The 20,692-nt window shown below is 42.9% G+C and overlaps 1 long non-coding RNA gene across 1 annotated transcript in view; it reads right to left on the bottom strand.

The window, feature by feature from the left end:
• Positions 1 to 13,654, bottom strand: part of LOC137320885 (uncharacterized) — a 45,419-nt gene extending 31,765 nt beyond the window's left edge. Inside the window, exon 1 of the long non-coding RNA XR_010962661.1 lies at positions 13,603 to 13,654. This is a non-coding gene — a long non-coding RNA (uncharacterized lncRNA). The remainder of the gene's footprint in view (positions 1 to 13,602) is intronic.
• Between the last annotated feature and the right edge of the window lie 7,038 nt (positions 13,655 to 20,692).

Here is a 20,692-nt window from a genome sequence, read left to right as displayed (position 1 = left end):
ACACAATAACAACAACAACCACTTACATTTATATAGCGCGTTTAAGGTAGTAAAACATCCCAAGGCGCTTCGCAAGAGTGTAATCAGACAAAAAATTAACAATGAGCCAAAGAAGGAGACATTAGGACAGGTGAGGTAGCCTAAAAGAGCATCTTAAAGGGGGAGAGAGAGAGGTGGTGAGGCAGAGAGGTTTAGGGAGGGAATTCCGGAGCATAGGGTCTAGACGGCTGAAGACACAGCCAAGAATGGCAGAGCGAGGAAAGTGGATATGCACAAGAGGCCAGATTTAGAAGAATGCATAGATCTCGGAGAGTTGTAGAGCTGGAGGATGTTACAGAGATAGAGAGGAGCAAGCCAATTGAGGGATTTGAACACAAGACTGAGAATTTTTAAATCGAGGCGTTGGTGGTCCGGGAGCCAATGTAGGTCAATGAGCCTAGGGGTGATGGGTGAATGGGACTTTGTGTGAGTTAGGAAATGGGCAGCAGAGTTTTGAATGAGCTGAAGTTTATGGAGGGTGGAGGATGAAAGACTGGTCAGGAGAGCATTGGAATAGTCGAGTCTGGAGATAACAAGAGCATGCAAGAGGCCTTCAGCAGCAGATGGGCTAAGGCGGGACAGAGTTGGGCAATATTACAGAGGTGGAAGTAGGCGGTTTTGGGGATGGAAAATATATGGGGTCAGAAGATCAGCTCATGGTCAAATAGGATGCCAAGGTTGTGAACAGCCTGGTTCAGTCTGAGACAGTGGCCAGGGAGGGGGATGGAATTGGTGGCTAAGAGGCCAAAGCCAAGTCTTTGAATATTTAATAAATATTATTATGCACTCCCTGTCATCTTTAACTGTTTCAAATACCATCAGGTTTCCAATGACAATTAATTACCCTGTAATGTCAACACCCACAATCCCAAGTATCCATAGACAGGCAAGAAACCCTAAATATGTTTCAGACGATTGCAAAATTGAAGGATCCCTTAGCCTACACAACTTGTGGCACTATTATTGAACAGCACAACTCTGCGGAATTCTGATCTAGAGCCTGGTCTGCTGCCATAAGGTTTAACAGTTTTTAAGCAAGTACAGATCAGGGGAAAGGGGTGGGGTGGGGGGGGGGGGGGGGAGGAAAATTGGGAGGAGGGTAGAAGGGGAGGGCAGAAAGGGAACCCTTTGTTCTTTCCTCCCTTCCCCTTTTCTCCTTCCCTTTCCCTGGCTCTGTACTTGCTTAAAAACGGTTAAATCTTTACTTCTTCCAGTTCTGACGAAAGGTCATCGACCTGAAATGTTAACTCTGTTTCTCTCTCCACAGATGTTGCCTGACCTGCTGAGTATTTCCAGTATTTTCTATTTTTATTTCAGATTTACAGCATCCGCAGTATTTTGTTTTTGACCCCCTTCCTGAAGATCATTTAACCTGTGAATAGGGCTGTCAGAGAAACTATTATATGCTCAAGATTGTAACTTTATTATGCTTTATTTTAGATCGGCCTGGAATCCGCCATGGATTCCATGAATTTCAATGACAAACCATTTTGTTGAGACCATGGAAACCATACAGTGGGCCTAAGTGAAACAGAATCCAAAGCTAGCGCTGAAGAGTGTTAAGAGAGAATTTTAACTTTTTTTTATTCGTTCACGGGATGTGGGCATCGCTGGCAAGGCCAGCATTTATTGCCCATCCCTAATTGCCCTTGAGAAGGTGGTGGTGAGCCGCCTTCTTGAACCGCTGCAGTCCGTGTGGTGAAGGTTCTCCCACAGTGCTGTTAGGAAGGGAGTTCCAGGATTTTGACCCAGCGACGATGAAGGAACGGCGATATATTTCCAAATCGGGATGGCGTGTGACTTGGAGGGGAATGTGCAGGTGGTGTTGTTCCCATGTGCCGGCTGCTCTTGTCCTTCTAGGTGGTAAAGATTGTGGGTTTGGAAGGTGCTGTTAAAGAAGCCTTGGCAAGTTGCTGCAGTGCATCCTGTGGATGGTACACACTTCAGCCACAGTGCGCTGGTGGTGAAGGGAGTGAATGTTTAGGGTGGTGGATGGGGTACCAATCAAGCGGGCTGCTTTGTTCAGGATGGTGTCGAGCTCCTTGAGTGTTGTTGGAGCTGCACTCATCCAGGCAAGTGGAGAGTATTCCATCACACTCATGACTTGTGCCTTGTAGATGGTGGAAAGGTTTTGGGGAGTCAGGAGGTGAGTCACTCGCCACAGAATACCCAGCCTCTGAACTGCTCTTGTAGCCATAGTATTTATGTGTCTGGTCCAGTTAAGTTTCTGGTCAATGATGACCCACAGGATGTTGATAGTGGGGGATTCGGCAATGATAATGCCGTTGAATGTCAAGGGGAGGTGCTTAGACTCTCTCTTGTTGGAGATGGTCATTGCCTGGCACTTGTCTGGCGTGAATGTTACTTGCCATTTACCAGCCCAAGCCTGGATGTTGTCCAGGTCTTGCTGCATGCTGGCACCGACTGCTTCATTATCTGAGGGGTTGCAAATGGAACTGAACACTGCGCAATCATCAGCGAACATCCCCATTTCTGACCTTATGATGGATGGAAGGTCATTGATGAAGCAGCTGAAGATGGTTGGGCCTAGGACACTGCCCTGAGGAACTCCTGCAGCAAGGGGCTGAGATGATTGGCCTCCAAAAACCACTACCATCTTCCTTTGTGCTAGGTATGACTCTAGCCACTGGAGAGTTTTCCCCCTGATTCCCATTGACTTCAATTTTACTAGGGCTCCTTGGTGCCACACTCGGTCAAATGCTGCCTTGATGTCAAGGGCAGTCACTCTCACCTCACCTCTGGAATTCAGCTCTTTTGTCCATGTTTGGACCAAGGCTGTAATGAGGTCTGAAGCCAAGTGGTCCTGGTGGAACCCAAACTGAGCATTGGTGAGCAGATCAGGTTATTGGTGAGTAAGAGCTGCATGATAACACTGTCGACGATACCTTCCATCACTCTGCTGATGATTGAGAGTAGACTGATGGGGCGGTAATTGGCCGGATTGGATTTGTCCTGCTTGCTAGAAACTGGACGGAACAGGAGTTAAAATCAAGTGGATCTATTTGCCACTCCAATCCTGTCCTGCAGCAGGATTAACCCTACGGTTTCTGACGGTGGCTGAGGCACCTGTCTGACCGAGCCTCATTAATGTATGGTTAACTAGTGCTATGGTGGAGGGTTTAAATTAATTTGGCAGGGGGGTGGGCACTAGGATGAAACATTACAGAGGAGAAACAAGGTGCACAGAGGAATGGGAGGGACAAGTAACACTAGAGTAAAGAATAGTTCAGAAATATGAGGGATCATAGAGGGCAAATGCGAGGCAGTCTCTATATGGGCGTAAATGCACATAACATGGTAAATAAGGTTGGTGAGCTGCAGGCTCAAGTCGCCACATGGGTCAATGATATGGTGGCAATAACAGAGACCTGGCTCAAAGAAGAGGGGGATTGGGTACTTAATATTCCTGGCCACAAGGTATTCAGGAAAGATAGGGAAGAAAAGAAAGGAGGGGTTGTGGCAGTATTGATCAAAGAAACTATTATAGCACTGGAAAGGTATGATGTACCTTTTGTAACATTTACCTGAGGAAGGAGGAAGTCTCCGAAAGCTTGTGAATTTAAAATAAAATTGCTGGACTATAACTTGGTGTTGTAAAATTGTTTACAAAGGTATGATGTAGTTCAGGGGTCAAAGACAGAATTTATTTGGTTAGAATTAAGGAACAATAGAGGACCAATTATGTCACTGGGTGTATATTGTAGGCCACCAAATAGTGGGAAGGAGATAGAGAAGAACATTTGCAGGCAACTTACAGAAAGATGCAAGAACTATACAGTAGTGATAATGGGGGACTTCAATTATCCCAGTATTGACTGAGATAGCAACAGTGTAAAGGGCAAAGACGGGGAAGAATTTCTGAAATTTGCACAAGAGAACTTTCTGAAACAGTGTGTTTCCAGCCCAACCAGGAAGGAAGCAGTGCTGGATCTAGTATTGGGAATGAAGTGGGGCAGGTGGAGCATGTTTCAGTGGGGGAGCATTTGGGGAACAGTGATCATAATATCATTAGCTTTAGAATAATTATGGAAAAGGACAAGGAACAATCAAATGTGAAAATGTTTAACTGGAGAAGGGCAAATTTCAGTGAATTAAAAAGAGATCTTGCCCAGGTGGAGTGGATTCAAAAATTGGAAGGTAAAACGGTAATTGAACAATGGGAGGCCTTCAAGAAGGAGCTGGTTTGGGTGCAGAGTAGACACATCCCTATGAGGGGGCAAGGAAGGGAATCCAAAGCTAGAGATCCCTGGATCACGAACGATATAGAGATTAAAATGAAACAGAAAAAGGGGCTTATGACAATTGTACGGTTTATAATACAGTAGATAACCAAGCTGAATACAGAAAGTACAGATGTGATCTAAAAAAGGGAATAAGAGGAGCAAGGAGAGAGTATGAGGATAAATTAGCAGCTAATGTAAAAAGGAACCCCAAAGTCTTTTATAAACAAATAAATAGTAAAAGGGTAGTTAAAGGAAGCATGGGACCAATTAGGAACAAAAAAGGAGATCTTCTTGATGGCAGAGGTACTAAATGAATTCTTTGCATTCATCTTCACTAGAGAATAGGATGCTGCCATTGTAGCAGTAAAAGAGGAGGTAATAGCGATATTGGATAGGATAAAAATAGATGAGGTACTTAAAAGATTGGCAGTACTTGACATCCGAGGAGAGGAAATATAAACTAAATGGTGCAATTTTAAAGGGGGTGCAGGAACAGAGAGACCTGGGGATACACATACACAAATAGAGGCATAGAGTACAAAAGCAAGGAATTTTTGCTAAACCTTTATAAAACACTGGATAGGCCTCAGCTGGAATATTGTGTTCAATTCTGGGCACCACACTTTAGGAAGGATGTCAAGGCCTTGGACAGGGTGCAGAAGAGGTTTACTAGAATGGTGCCAGGGATGAGGGACTTCAGTTATGTGGAGAGATTGGAGAAGCTGAGGTTGTTCTCCTTAGAATAGAGAAGGTTAAGGGGAGATTTGATAGAGGTGTTCAAAATCATGAGCGGTTTTGATGGAGTAAATAAGGAGAAACTGTTTCCAGCGGCAGAAGGGTTGGTAACCAGAGGACCCAGATTTAAGGTGATCGGCAAAAGAGCCAGAGGTGACATGAGGAAACATTTTCTTACACAGTGAGTTGTAATGATCTGGAATGCACTGCCTGAAAGGGTGATAGAAGCAGATTCAATAGTAACTTTCAAAAGGGAATTGGATAAATACTTGAAGGAAACAAATTTACAGGGCTATGGGGAAAGAGCAGGGGAATGGAACTGATTGGATAGTTCTTTCAAAGCACCAGCACAGGCACGATAGGCCAAATGGCCTCTTCCTGTGCTGTACATACTATGATACTATGATAATTGGAGACCTATCACATACATCGGACCCTGATGGCACTATAACAGTGCTGAGAGTGGCACCAACCATGTGTGCCCCGCTCAGTAAAATCAGACGAGGAAGAAACGGATGCCCTAAAACTTTGTGGTTACAGAAGGAATGCTCCTCGAGGCTCTGCAAGAAAAGTTTGGGCCTCACCTGCTCCCGGCTCTCCCCCACTTCCCACCCATTAAACCCCACCCCCTCTTAACTTACATGAGTGCTGCTGGGCGCCCTGTGGGAGCCTGATCGCCTTCCTGCAGCCAGCCAACTGCCTCAATTCTCCCCTTGCTTTCTGGTGGTAAAGTGATTCATTTACTGCTGTTTGAGCAGGGTGTAGCTTTAAAAAATAGGCTGTTTACAGCCTGTACATAAGCTTGTACTGTTCTTTATGTGTCCTACCTGTTAACTAACTGGATATATTTACAGAAAGTTAAGTTGGAATCTGACAATACCATCTTCTGGAGTACCTTGGAGAGAAGTAAAGTTCAAGTCAGCCAGGATTGTGTGAGTACTAAAGGGTGCAAAGTCTCTGCAGGGGCAGAAAAATGTAGGGCTGCAGAACTTGATTTATAAGGGACACATTCTCTACTTATGGCAAGTGTGGTGAGACCCTTGCACAGTAGAATGGCTCAGTAAAATATGATAAAATGAAATCTCCTGTTGACAGAGAGAGCTACCTGCTCTGTCAAAATTTCCTTGAAAATTCCATAGGGCATATTGGCTGTTTCCATCATCTGGTGCCATGGCGATCTTCCAGATGCAATTGTTATCAGTGGGTTCTGAACTTGGCATGACAAAGGCATCATGAGACTGCATGCTACTCAAAAGAGGTCAGATTATGCCTTCAAACAACTGCCAGACAAAATCCACCTCAACCACCAAAACCTATCCCATTGCATCCAAGTTAAACATTTCCAGCTGGATCCAATCATACTCCAAATTCTTCCTGGATTGTAAATCAAATCTTCAGCAATTCCCACCTATGTTTGACCAATTTTGCAGTGGGACCATTTTTTTTAATACCTTAAAATTTCAATTTTTTTTTAAGTAGCCATCTCCCACCCACACCCTGCCCTCTCCAGAATTGTGCCTCTAATCCTCAACAAATCCCACAAACACATCTCCATGTTAGCTTCTAGATCAAAAGACAACACTGAAAGCTTTAAAGAACCCAGAGGGATGAGATCTAGGCTGCCAGGTAATGGAGGAAGAATGGAGAGAGTTTTGGAAACATCCATCACAATGACCATCTGCAGCAGAATGCATGAGGGCCAACTCATCATGTTACATGGGATGTGTCACACCCCACAGTTGGTCCACAATTTCCAGCCTTCCCTGTGGAGGGGTTGTGGCCAGAGGGATGCACAGTTGCACACATTTGGGTCCCGTTCCCTCGTTCAGCCATTCTGGGCAGCAATCTGCAGGGCCACAGAGAGCAGATCAGTGCTCACAATCTCTGCAAATCTGAGCCTGTGGGCTTGATCTACCCACTAATACATGGACCTTAGTCATGGACCTTCCCTGCAATATGCAAACTAGCACAACTGTCACCGCTGGCCACAAGATGATGCATTCCCCACAGAGTACATTCTCCCCATAACAAACATGTAGGTTAAACATCTGTGGGACATATGTGAGTTGGAAAGGGTAGACTCTGTTTCGAACTTGAGAAATACTAGGCATTCTGGAATCTATTCCTGGAAGCCCACATGACTTAGGCACCTTCCACACAAACCAAAGTCACCCCTCAAGAGAACTGAATTGAAACCACAAACTAACAACCCCCTTCCTATTATTACAAAAAGGATAATGTCTCAACCCTACAAGGTCCATCACCATATCTGCAAGTCCTTGGGTACCCATGATACATCCAGATCTCAGGGATCACTGTCAAATTATTACAACCCTGAAAAAGTTCCTAATGTGTACATCAACTACCATAACATATTTAACAGCAACAGTTTGCATTTCTTCATTAGCCCTGAAAATGTGTGGCCCAGCGATCCTTGCAAGTACGCTGGTGCTTTCTGCTGCTGACCCTGCAAACGTTCACTGGGTCAGGAGAAGGTCCCTTTATTAACACGTGAGTGGTGGCTGCTTGAAGCACTAGGGGCACATTTCAGGTACCCGTCTTGGAGTCCATAAAATGCAGCACTGGTATCTGGATCTGGGTAAGGGTGCGGGTGTCCCTTGGTAAGAACAGAGGTGTCCTTTTTGTAAGGTGGGCTCTACTTCCACAATTTGACATCCTCCACCACTGATCCTATGCGGAGTCTCGTGAGGATTGGGAACGCAAGAACCTTTGACGTTGGGCAGACCCGCCCACTGTGATGCCGATGGCTTTGTAAGCGGCAGATGGATATACCAAATCCCGGCCTAATTTCTGATCTTTCCCTCCAAAGTTGGGGCAGGAGTTTTCCAGATGGACCAAAGGTTTTAGCGTAAGTGCCTTTAACATAACAAAATGATACTTCACAGTCCAGTGTCAGACCTGAATAGAAGTAGGATTGAAGTTAGGAGAGGCGGCCATGGATGCAGTCGAAGAGGTAGGTTTTAAAAAGGTTTTCAAAGCTGGGGAGAGATAGAGCAAGGCGGGCTTAGGGAGAAAATTTCAGTCTGTGGAGGCAAGATAGCTGAAGGCTCTGCCACTGATGATGGGGGGTGGGGGGGTAGGGTGGGAACGTGCAGTAGGTCAGAGTTTGAAGGGCAGACGGTGCGAGTTGGGATGTAGGGCTGATAGAAGAACTGGAAAAAAATGCAGGGTGAGAGGGCAATGAGGCTGTGAACGGATTTGTTCATGAGTCAAAGACTTTGAAATCAATGTGCTGGGGGGGGGGGGGGCAGAGAACCAATAAAAGCCAGGAATGATGGGCTAAGAGGTGAATAGGACTTTGTGTGGGATAAATTACGGGTGGTGGAGTTCTGGATGAGTTTGAGTTTACGGTGAGTGGAGCCCATGAGGCTGATATGCAGGACATTTGAAAAATCGAGTCTGGAAGTGACAAAGGTATGAATGAGGGGTTGAGCGGCAGAAGGGTGCGGGGATATTTCTCCAAGTACAATGTGATAAAACTGACTTTGCAAAATATATGCTTGTACTTTTTTCTTAACGAAAATACATTTTTCAGGAAGGTGTCATTGTGTTACAAAGATATAGTTGTGCTGCTTTTGCGTGATATCATCAGGACCGAAAAATGACTTTGGCTTTTTTCACTCTCCAGGAATAAAGATAGAAGGAACGACTGTCTGAATGCGCATTGCCGGTGGGGAACCTTGCCCACTTGGAGCCAGATCAGGCGCGCTCCCCAAATGGACGTGATTTCCAAATTGTGCTCCTGGCAGGAATTCAGAAAATCAGCCCCAGTGTCTCTTTAAAACTAAGATGAAAATAATAATAAATTGGTGGCCCTGAACACAATCAGAGACACACGTTATCACTGTGTAATCAGTCATGTACAGTAATTGCAACCTTCTTTGTCTTTAAACACAAGCCTGAAAACACTTTACCACAGTGACGTTGCTCCTTCAAGACAGAGAAACACTATTGTTCCACTTCTGACAACCAAGTGCTTTCTTACTTTCTGTTTTAGTAACATCTTAAGGGCTCTTTGCTATTGAAGCATACTTCTAAGTATTAGAGCTGGTCAAAATGACCCACAGACATGAATTAGGGTGCACTGCAGTCTTTTATTATTAGAGTACGCCGCTGATGTAAGTTGACACTGTTACACAGACGGCCAAGCCCAGCTCTGAGTAAACATAACCGGTTTGATCTGGCTTGGCAACTTAGTCAGCACTGCGACTCACTAGCACCACACCACATATTAAGGATGGTTTGGAAGCGTGGGATGTTTCAGTTCAGCCTTGTCTGCTTATCATTCCTCAGAGAGATAGCTGTTCTTGGAATTGATCGGCAACAGATTCAGACTGCAGCTTAGGTTTTTCTGCGAAGCAAAATAAAAGCCTCTCTACAGGCAGAAAATCATCCCGCTGCATTATTTTTCACTTGTAATAAAAAGCAACAATGCAATAAGTTGAGACATTTGGTTACTGTATGTAATGTATTTAACTTTCCTCCTTTTTTTTCTGTTTTTTCTCCATCTTCAGGATCCTAACCTCATGACATCCACTGTTCCCAGTTGAGGGAAGCTAGGTAACAACAACTACTTGCACTTTTAATAGTGAAACCTTCAAAGGCATTTCACAAAAGGACTCCAATCAGGAGTTAGCAGAAGGGTTAGGGGAGATAATTCAAACCGGATCAAAGAGAAAAGTTTTGAGTGGATTTTTGAAGGTGGGGAGAGATATAACGCATCAGACAGATTTAGTAAGAGAATTCCAGAGTGCAGGGTCATGGTAGGTGAAGGTTCTTCCCCTAATAATGAAGTTGAGAGAAGGAGCTTCTACAGTAGACCAGAGTCTGAAAACCGGAGAGTGGGAACTGAGACATAAGGCTGGCGATTCCAGAGGGAAGGTGGGTTCCAGGCTATGAAGGCATTTGTAAGAAAGGATGAGGATTTTAAAACACGTGCGCCAGGAATTTCCTTGGGGGTTCTCCCAATCAGCCACCATAATTTTGGCAAAGGATTGGCAGAAATCCCCTTTACGCTGTTTATCTGGGGTTCCGCTGATCTTCTTGTGAATTTGCGGCAGCCAATCAGGAGAAACCCTGAGAAAATTCCCAGCAATGTACTCCATGAATGATGTTGAAATAGCAAACTAGTAAAAGGAAATTTTAAAGAAAGAACTTGCATTTATATAGTGTCTTTCACAACCTAAGGATGTCCAAAAGCACTTCATAACCAATGAAGCATTTCTGAAGTGTAGTCACTGTTGTAATGTAGAGAAATTATAATGTAATGAAATTTAGGACTGACACCATGCAATTCTTCTTCACACAAAGAGTGATCAACATATGGAATCAACTTCCAGATAGAGTAGTGGAGACAAAGATCCTGGAATTATTTAAGAAAAAATTGAATGTTGCAATTGGGAGACATCAACCCTTCTCTGGATGGATGAAATAGGATGGGCTGAATGGCCTTTCTCATCCATAATTATCTTGTGATCAATGTGTTGGGGAATGTGGAGGCAGTGAAGCTTGGTGATGACAAGGCAGGTGAGCAGGACTTGGCATGGGATAAAATGCAGAGAGTGCTGTTTAAGATGAGTTAGAGTTTGTATATGGGGAGCTGAGAAGGTTTTTAAGAAAAATGTTTCCAAAGACGAGCATGGAGGTGACGAAAGTGTGGATTAAAGTTTTCAGCAGTGAGGAAACTGTAGGGACAAAGGCAAGCAATGTTACCAAAATAGCTGGTTTTGGTGATAGAAGGATATGAGATTTGATGATGAGCTCAAAGTCAAACAGAACATCAAGACTATGCACTGTTAGGCTCAACCTGACTGACAGGTTGGGGAGGGTGTAGTTGTTGGCTAGAGTGCAGAATTTCTGACAGAAGCTGAACAGAATGTCTTTATTCTTGCTGACATTAAACTGAAGAAAGTTTTGGCTCATTCACAACTTGATGTCAGACAAGCAGTTAGACAGCACAATAAGAGTCAAGGGGTTGAGGGCAGCGATGGAGAGGTTATGATATTGTCATCATACATGTAGAAGTTGACCGAATGCTTTTGAATAATGTGGGAGGCCACATATAGATGAGGAATAGGGAGGTGGGGGGGGGGGGCAAGGATGTAACCTTGGGATACTACGAAGGTGACTATGTGAAGAAATACCATTGCAGGAGCTGTCCTGGATGCAATGGGACAGGTAGGAGTGGTACAGTGAGACAGTGCTACCATATAGGTAGACCCCAGAGGATCAACTGTGTTGAAAGCTGCAGAAAGGTCAAAAAGGATAAGGAAACATAACGTTACCTGGTCGCAGTGACAGAGGATGTTATTGGTGACATTGACCAAAGTGATTTTGGTGCTGTGGGTGCGACAGAAACCAAACTAAAATGATTTGAACAGGATATGTGGTGATGACATGTTCAAAGACGTTAGAGATGGAGGTGTCGAATATAGGCTTTTTCAGGAGGGACAGCTTTGAAGGGGGAACAATGACAGTGGAAAGGGAGCCAATTACAATGTTGGCACATGTTGAATTGAGGAAAGGTGGTTGAATGATCAAGGGTTGGCTCTGGGAGAAGTCAAGGATGCAGGAGATGGATGTTATCAAGGAGGTGAGTCTGATGAGGGCTGGGAGGGAGTTGAAGCCACAAAGTGTTGTGGGGTCAGGAATAAAAGAGGGAGGGCTGCAGGGTGGGGGAATAAGGAGAATGAGGCAATAAAGCAGATAGCCTCAATCTTGAAAAGTAAAAATTCTATGTACTCTTCAACTTGGTATTAGAAATGAAGATAGTAGGGTCAGAGAAAGGAGGCAGTCAGTGGTGGTGAAGAAGATTCTCTTGCATTCACATGCTGGGCTCATGTGGATTGTAAGTGAGATGAATAAGTTATCAGGGATAGCCTTGTCTGTAATCAAGGACTTGGTGGTGTCTCTCACAATGCCATTCTTGAGACAACTGGAAGACCATGCATGAGACTAGCCTGGGGTGATTCACTGCCTCCTTACCCTTGGGGCAAGAGTCTCATTTCAGAAATCAGGAACCTACATTGTGGGGAGCCAGCCTGTTGCTGTGGTACAGCACATTGGAGCACCAACATGCTTTATCATCACTAAATCATAATTACATCATATTCTAATACACACTAAGATTATTATTCCTTCAAGGGCAAAATCCACATATACAGTCAAAGGTTTACTCTGAACTTTGCACCATTAAGGAGGCCAGGGATATATATTTACGCCTGAATTGTAATTCTGCTCAATTCATGTCAGGGCACAAACATATTTGTCACAGTGCCTCCTTTGAGTAATGCAGAAGGTACACATGAATTAGGTGCAAATATTGTTGGTTTAATTCTGCATTACGTATGTTGCCTCATTGGGAGTGTCGAACATAAGGAAAGCTCACATGGAACACCTGGCAAAAGGGATCATATTTCTGGACCACTAAGGCACTCACTGCAAATTTCTGCAGGTGATGACTTCTGCCTTGTAACATAACACATTAGGTAATGAACAATGAGGTATGCCTATCCCAGGGGGTTTAACCACGTCTGTAATTGACATGACCTACAGTTCATTGTTGCCATTAGATCATCTTTGTAATATTTTGTTTTGCCTTTTTTTAACAAAATACATAAACAAATATGAGCAAAACAAAAAATTGACAGTTTGAACTACTAGCAGCAAGAGCAAGATGTATATGAATGGGATAATGAAATTCAAATTAATTTTGAATATACAAAGGCCAGCGGGAAAGCGATTATTGTGAATCAATGTTTTCATTTCACCAGTGATCCACTAAAAATGCAGCAATCTTGTGTACCGTATAGAGAATAAAAAACAGTTGGTGATGTGTTACAACAGCAAGAGCATCATCTGAATCATCTTGAATGTGTTACACGCTAAACATACTTCCAGCCATTTTTTTTGATGTGTATACACCACTTCCTGAATTTTCCCACTTGATGCACCAGTAACTCCACCAGCTTTTCTTTAATGTTAGTAACTACCAACATTATGGTGAATTTCTAATGTGACTTCACACAATTTCATAAGGAGATTTAAAATGAGAAATTAACTCCAGTTATTTGGAGATGGATCCTGTTCACTTTATACTGGATCTTATCATCCACCATGACCACAGCATTTCCACCTACATACCATTAGATCAAATGAAGCAAGGTTTAAAAACAACATAATTTTTAACACAAAAAAAAATTGGTTTATGTACAAATTTTCATGAAATATCTAATAAAATGCATTTTCCAAAATCAATAACTGCACCATATTCTAATTTTGATTTTGAACTTTTTGGTGAAAATAATATTAAGTAAAATAGTTTTGTTGTATTGTCAAAATCTGCTTGTGAAAAATTATGACAGATTGCTGAAATGGTATAATCCAGACCACATGTTACATTAATATAAATGAATGCATTAATTTTATTCTTTATCTTGTTCAGCTTTTAAAGCAACATTTATCACTGTTTAAAAAATGCTATTTTACTCTACAAAATACAGTTAAATTACATGACTCTTGAATTTTTTTAATGTTATTTTCATTCTCTCCTATATCTGCTCACCCCAACAATTGCTGATCCTCGACATCTTTTAGCTGGGAGTGCAAGGCAGTCTCAAGCTGTAGAATTCTTTGTGACCCCACCCCCGCCAAGGTCAATACATGACCTTAGCAGGGCTACACACATACCAGATTATCCTCTTCAGTCTTTTGTGAAAGCTGATTTACTACAAACACTGCCACTTAGTGGCCTAGTTGAGAATGAACAATATTAACTAGAAACAGGAGTAGATAGATTCAAGTGACAGATCTGTCAGGGACTTGAATTTAGATTATTTGGTTAAAAGCCAGCACTGTAACTACCAGCCAGTTATGTTACTATTCAGATATTCATAGATTTGGTTCACAGAATCAAATAAAGAAATGGAGATCAAACTGAAACAGAAAAAGGAGGCTTATGACAAATGTAAGTTACATAATACAATAGTGAACCAAGCTAAATACAGAAAGTACAGAGGAGATCTAAAAAAGGGAATAAAAGGGGCAAACAAAGAGAATGAGAATAGATTAGCGGCTAACATAAAAGAGAACCCAAGTATTTTATAAATATATAAATAGTAAAAGGGTAGTCAAAGGAAGGGGGGAGCAATTAGGGGCAAAAAAGATCTTCTTGTGGAGGCGGAGGGCATGGCTGAGGTACTAAATGAATGCTTCGCATCCGTCGTCACTAGAGAAGAGGATGCTGCCAATGTAGCAGTAAAGGAGGAGATAGTAGCGATATTGGATAGAATAAAAATAGATGAAGAGGAGGTACTTAAAAGATTGGCAGTACTTAAAGTAGAAAAGTCACCCGGTCCAGATTGAATGCATTCTAGGTTACTGAGGGAAGTAAGGGTGGAAATTGCGGAGGCTCTGGCCACAATCTTCCAATCCTCCTTAGATATGGGGATGGTCGGAGGACTGGAGGATTACAAACGTTACACCCCTATTCAAAAAAAGGGAGAGGGATAAACCTGGCAATTACTAGCCAGTCAGCGTGGGAACAATTAGAGACAAAAAAGGAAATCTTCTTGACGGCTATGGTACTAAATGAATTCTTCGCATCCATCTTCATTAGAGAAGAGGATGCTGCCATTGTAGCAGTAAAGGAGAAGGTAGTAGCGATATTGGATAGAATAAAAATAGATGAAGAGGAGGTACTTAAAAGATTAGCAGTACTCAAAGTAGAAAAGTCACCCAGTCCAGATGAGATGCAGCCTAGGTTACTGAGGGAAGTAAGGGTGGAAATTACAGAGGCTCTGGCCACAACTTCCAATCCTCCTTAGGTATGAGGGTGGTGCCAGAGGACTGGAGGATTGCAAATGTTACACCCCTGTTCAACCCGGCAATTACAGGCAAGTCAGCCTAACATCAGTGGTGGGGAAACTTTTAGAGACAAAAATCTGGGACAAAATTAATTGGCACTTGGAAATGTATGGGCTAATAAATGAAAGTCAGCACAGATTTGTTAAAGGAAAATCATGTTTGACTAACTCGATTGAGTTCTTTGATGAAGTAATGGAGAGGATTGATAAGGTTAGTGTGGTTGATGTGTATATGGACTTTCAAAAGCCATTTGTTAAAGTACCACATAATAGACTTGTAAGCAAAATTAAAGCCCATGGGATTAAAGGGACAGTGGCAGCGTGGATACAACATTGGCTAAGGGACAGAAAACAGAAAGTAGTGGTGAACGGTTGGTTTTCAGACTGGAGGGAAGTATACAGTGTTGTTCCCCAGGGGTCGGTATTAGGACAACTGCTCTTTTTGATATATATTAATGATCTGGACTTGGGTATAGAGGGTATAATTTCAAAGCTTGCAGATGACTTGAAACTCGGAAATGTAATAAACGATGTGGAGGACAGTAACATAGACAGACTGATGAAATGGGAAGGCACATGGCAGATGAAATTTAATGCAGAGAAGTGTGAAGTGATACATAGAATCATAGAATTATAGAAAGTTAGGCACAGATTCGGCCCATCGTGTCTGTGCCGGCCGAAAAAGAGCTTTCCAGCTTAATCCCACTTTCCAGCACTTGGTCCGTAGCTCTGTAGGTTTCAGCACTTCAAATGCACATCCAAATACTTTTTAAATGAGTTGAGGGTTTTTGCCTCTACCACCCTTTCAGGCAGTGAGTTCCAGACCCCCACCACCCTCTGGGTGAAAAAAATTCTCCTCAACTCCTATCTAATCCTTCTACCAATTACTTTAAATCTATGCCCACAGGTCACTGACCTCTCTGCTAAGGGAAATAGGTCCTCCCTATCCACTCTATCTAGTCCTGTCATAATTTTATACACCTCAATTAAATCACCCCCCAGCCTCCTTTGTTCTGAAGAAAACAACCCCAGCCTATCCAATCTTTTCTCATAGATAAACTTCTCCAGCTCTGGCAACATCCTCGTAAATCTCCTCTATACCCTCTCTAGTGCAATCACATCTTTCCTGTAATGTGGTGACCAGAACTGTACATTTTGGCACGAAGAATGAGGAGAGGCAATATAAGCTAAATGGTACAATTTTAAAGGGGGCTTGAACATATCAATATGTCTTCCAAATTTAAAGAGTAGGAGAAATATCTCATTTTTTTAAAGAGAAGGAGCAGTATGTTGTACTGGAATTTGTCCCCCTTAGATCTCCTTTTTAACATCAAACATCTGCCATACATTCGAGTGCTTCATTCTTTCTGCTTTGCACCTATAGCTCAGTACCTCTTTGTGTAGAGCTGTGGGTGGGGACATCAGACCTAAGAACATGCATAGGGATTTCCTCAGATAAGTGCAACATTTCAGTTACACTTGAGGCTATAGCTAAGCTGTCCAACATAAAATGAAAGTTTGACAGGCATCAGCATCGCCAATGAGTTGAGTAGGAGAGTGTCTGGTTTGAGACAAATGCTTGAGCAGGCTGACCAGTGAGTGTACCTCCTTGATTAACTGTCCCAAACCTGCTTGAAGCAGTTTATATAATTGCTGCACAGTGTCATTCATTTAGTTGAGCCCAGAATCTGCTAACCTGGTTAGCAGAAGGTATAATGAGTGACTCACCTCCTGACTCCCCAAAGCCTTTCCACCATCTACAAGGCACAAGTCAGGAGTGTGATGGAATACTCTCCACTTGCCTGGATGAGTGCAGCTCCAACAACACTCAAGAAGCTCGACACCATCCAAGACAAAGTAGCCCAATTGATTGGCACCCCGTCCACCACCCTAAACATTCAGTCCTTTCACCAGCGGCGCACTGTGGCTGCAGTGTGTACCATCCACAGGATGCACTGCAGCAACTCGCCAAGGCTTCTTCGACAGCACCTCCTAAACCCGCAACCTCTACCACCTAGAAGGACAAGAGCAGCAGGTACATGGGAACAACACCACCTGCATGTTCCCCTCCATGTCATACACCATCCCAACTTGGAAATATATCGCCGTTTCTTCATCATCGCTGGGTCAAAATCCTGGAACTCCCTACCTAATAGCACTGCAGGAGAACGTTCACCACACGGACTGCAGCAGTTCATGAAGGCGGCTCACCACCACCTTCTCAAGGGCAATTAGGGATGGGCAATAAATGCTGGCCTCGCCAGCGACGCCCACATCCCATGAACGAATTTTAAAAAAACTGGCATATCAATTTGGTTATCTGCAGGATGGTTAGTACAACACTCCTCAAATTTACGAAGGGAAGTGTAGTTGCCTGCTGTGGTTTCTCAAGTCGTCCTGGGAATGCTAGATCAAATGAGAGTCACAATAGCAGGTTTCATTTTTCTTTAGTTCTGTGGAAGTTCTCACTGTTAAATTCCTTTTCTTGCCAGTAAAATAAAGTCACATTGCTTTGCATGTCCTCCATCGTCAGTTCTGTAAAGCATTGTTTCCTCATTTTCTTTTGCTGTTATTAAATTAACCTGACCAGTGTAAACCCCAGTTTGAACAATAGCCCCTCTCTTAGCCAGGTTACATGCCTCACAAACAGTGGTGTTCCAGTTCCTGCCAAAGCTCAGAGAACTACTGTGCTTACACAGGTATACACACATAGGATCATGAGTCATGTATTTACGCCTGTCCATGCGCAGTAGTTTTCCAAGTTTAAAAAGACATCAGAGCAGCCAATGCATGCAGCGCCTATCGCTCAACCACATACATCACATCTACTTACCAGGGTAAGTCTACTGACCCTTATAACAATGTGACATTGTGATATGCATTGGGTTTGGGGTGCTGCATCAGGTTAAGTGAACTGAAGCTGAAACAATATTACTCCAATCTTGAGCTACTTATTTTATCAGTTTTCATCAGACGATGTAGCCAAATTGGATTGTGATTTGGCTGCTCGATACTACTAGGGTTGTAAATTTTGATGCAAAATATTAGAATGAGCACTACCGCAATTTTCCATTGCATACCACCAGTGAAAATAATGCAGACTGATTCATATAAAACAACTGTCATGTTACCAGGTAGTTAAGCTGATTAATTAACATCATTTCAACTTGTTTGTCATGGAATGGCTAAATCTAATATTGTTAGATTTACTGCCATACACAACTTTGAAAATTACATATTAGCTACTGAATGTAATTGTGTTGCTTTCCAGTGGATTTCCCTCTAGCAGTTCACTATGAAGTGAGGATATCCAATATAATTAGACCAGAACAATTAATCTGCTTTTGTGTTTTCTATATGCTGGCCCCAGATTATGGAACTGGGTCTCAGTATAATTGAGGAGTAATGCGATTTATATAACTCTATCTGTCACTAATGAGACATGTTTGCAGGGAAAATGAGGATGATTAGTCAGTGATCTTAACCTTGGCTTGTTTCATGGACTCTTTACAATGCTGTCAATCATAAATGGATACCAAGGGTGCATTTACCTTACAGGGGAGAAATTACACACCATTTTCAGTATAATTTCAGTGCCCATTTAGGGCAAGTAACCACTTGTTGACAGCAAAATGGGGCAGAAACTTTCTGCCAGTTTTATGCCCCAAGATCAATCCCCTCAAATTCCTTTGCGCTTTTTGATCCTTCCCGCAATCTGCCCACTGAATCCCAAGTGAGCTCATTTAAATATATGGTGCTGCATCTCCAGGTTTCCTGCTTTTACATTCACAAAGCACTCAGGGTAATTTAGACTAAAAGTTATAAGGCATGGCTGTTGCCAGGATCAGCTGACACTGGCAGAAATTAGAAGTTTGTGAGCCTGAAGAGTTTGGACAGTTTCCACTAGAGATTTTTGCAGTTGGGAATGACTTCTTGGAGCAATTATTTTTTTCCTTGCGATTCTCCTTACACAGATCTGGACTTGCTTTTCATTGCTTTGGGCAGTGTGAGGCCTCTGGGAGATTTTCTCTCCCCCACCACCCACAGTGAGGGCTTCTCAGGAGCAGTTATGGTACTGCCGATGGGCATACCCTATGGGTGTGGCATTTTCATGGAGGAGGAGAAGGCTTCTTTCAGGCAGCCTGTAATATTCAGGATCTCTGTAATATTAACTAGACTGCAGTAGGGGCATGCATTCGTCAGGTGACTGATGCACTTTACAGGCGAGTTGGGGAATTCACCACCTTTGGCATCACAGGAAGATAGCAATGAGTTAAGGCCATCCAGACTTATGGAGTAGCTGGTTTTCTCCAGGTCCAGGGTGCAATCGATGGCACCCATGTTGATTTGGGAGCTCTGACACAAAACTACCTCAACTACCTCAACAGGAAGGGCTTCCATTCTCTGAATGTACAGATTGAGTGTGACAACATGCATAAGATCCTACACATCAACACAAGATATGCTGGAAGTTGTCACAATGTATTCTATCCTTTGAAAATTGGCCCGCCCTGGCCCTTTCAGGGAAGAAAATTAAATCAATGCCTGGCTTGTGGGTGACAAAGCCTAACCCATGATTCCATGGATAATAACCCCACTAAGAATGGTCCAAACAAAGGAGCGAGGCACATGTATCTACAAGACTAGTCATTGAGAGGACTCGTGGGTCTTAAAGGGGCATTTTGCTGCCTAGACAGGTCAGGAGGGGCTCTCCAGTATACTTCAGATTGTGTGTCATGCATTGTTATAGCCTGCTGTTCCCTGCACAACTTCGCCAAAGTTCTGGACTTTGACATTTATGGGAAGGTAGCCCTAACTTTACAGGAGGTGGGACTACATGGAGGAGAGCATCATGGGACAGGAGATCTGTGCAGGAACTGGGGTGGGCTTGAGTAATTCTGGCAGGAGACTGGTTCAACCCCTGCAGCATTTCTGCCCCACCATATCTAATTACAAATTGAACATGTAAAAATTCTTTATATGTTGACATTGTCAGAGACTTAGCATTTCATCAACTTGTTACAATGGATTTGAAATGTAACTTTCAATACACCCTGCACCCTCATTTTGTTGAAATCTTTAGCTCTCTCCATATTTCCTTTCTCCTACAATTGTTAGTATCTTCAAATTCAACCTTATTGTCACCTTATCCAGTATTTCTTGATTTAATGTTGTTTTCTCTCCTACTCTTTTCAATCTTTTGTCTTGTGTTATGGGTCTTGGTGCTTCACCTAGTTTCTCAATTAAAAAAAATAGATATGAGGTAACCTTGGTTTAAGAATAATAAAATTAATGGAAATGAGCATGGTCAGATTACTAGAACCATGAACCTTTTTGAGAAAAACAGTGACATAGGTTCCAATTATTGAAATAAATATAACCAAAGTTTTTTAATGTGTTGCAGTTCTGAGACACAGAAAGAAGGTGTTTATTTTCAGAAAAAAATGACTGTTGCTGGAAATCAGTGAGATTAATGGTCTGGATTCTCCTCTGGTTGGCAGGTTATTGGCAGGATGGGTCTACTTCCTGCTCATTGAAGATTACCACTAACCCACTGCATATTACTCTTGGAACCCTCATTGGCCATTCGGGGTGGTTTAATGGTCAGACTATAAGTCACTCCTCATTGGCTTACCTACGCTGAGAGGGAAGGAAATCAGCACTGGTGCAGCCCTTAAAAAGTGACAGCCAGTTAGAGAACATCATTGACTTCTCAGGAAGATGGCAGCTGGAGCGACAGCCTCAGGAGGGAGGGAGGGAGGGAGGGAGGGAGGGAGGGAGGGAGGGAGG

The sequence above is a fragment of the Heptranchias perlo genome, chromosome 4, assembly GCF_035084215.1.
Source record: "Heptranchias perlo isolate sHepPer1 chromosome 4, sHepPer1.hap1, whole genome shotgun sequence".
Classification (NCBI taxonomy): Eukaryota; Metazoa; Chordata; class Chondrichthyes; order Hexanchiformes; family Hexanchidae; genus Heptranchias; species Heptranchias perlo.
This window is presented reverse-complemented; position numbering and strand designations above follow the sequence as displayed.